A 1,174-nucleotide genomic window follows, 5' to 3' on the forward strand; every position below is an offset into this window, starting at 1 on the left:
TCACATGGTGCCCAAATCGGACGGTCGGTGGCAGATTTCCGCCGTTTAAATAATGCCACAGAGAATGACTGTTACCCGATCCCCCACATTCAGGATTTTTCCGCCAATCTCGCCGGGACCTCGATTTTTTTCTAAAATTGACTTGGTGCGGGGGTATCACCAGGTTCCCGTACATGCCGAAGACGTTTCTAAAACTGCTGTCATTACCCCCTTCGGCTTGTTCGAGTTTTTGCACATGCCATTTGGCCTGAAAGGTGCCACCCAGACCTTTCAGCAGCTGATAGGCTCCATTTTGCATGGGCTGCCATTCGTTTTTCTTTACCTGGACGATACCGTTGACCACTGACGCATCTGACGTGGCAATGGGTGCCGTGTTGGAACAGCGGGTTTCAGGTCTCTGGCAACCGCTTGCCTTTTTCAGTCGGACACTTTGGGATGCCGAATGCAAGTACAGTGTTTTCGACAGAGAATTGCTGGCCCTGCGCCTAGCGACACGACATTTTTTCCTCAAGGGTCGCAACTTTACTGCGTACATTGACCACAAACCTTTTACGTTTGCCATGTCCAAGGTCTCTGACCCATGGAGCGCACGCCAGCAGCGCCCGTTGGCGGGCATTTCGGAGTTTACCACAGACATTCAGCATGCAGGCACCCCTCAAGCCTTTCCGCGTCCCCGGTAGGTGTTTCGATCACGTTCATGAGGACCTGGTTGGTGCCTTGCCACAGTCACAGGGTTTCACACACCTTTTGACTGTGGTGGACTGCACGACCAGGTGGCCGGAGGCGGTACCCTTGGCATCCACTGACAGTGGTGACGGTGGCCAGAGCATTATTGTCACCGTGGATTTCGCGTTTCGGTCCCCCTGCTAACATTACCTCGGACAGGGGCCCCCAGTTTGTTTCTGAGCTTTGGTCTGCCATGGCTGACGGCCTGGGGGTCAAGGTCCACCGTACCACAGCATACCACCCGCAAGCTAACGGGATGTGCGAGCGGTTTCACCGGTCACTCAAGGCCGCGCTCCAGGCTTCCTTAACAGGTGACGACTGGGTCAACCGTCTTCTGTGGGTTTTGCTGGGATTGCGTAGCACGGTTTCCCCGGCTGAACTGGTTCTGATTATTATATTATCTTATGCCACGTTAGACCCCTAATTAAAGATTGTGAAATCATTATGT

This window comes from Haplochromis burtoni, unplaced genomic scaffold, assembly GCF_018398535.1.
Source record: "Haplochromis burtoni strain Fernald_Lab_line unplaced genomic scaffold, NCSU_Asbu1 Contig_1372, whole genome shotgun sequence".
NCBI lineage: Eukaryota > Metazoa > Chordata > Actinopteri > Cichliformes > Cichlidae > Haplochromis > Haplochromis burtoni.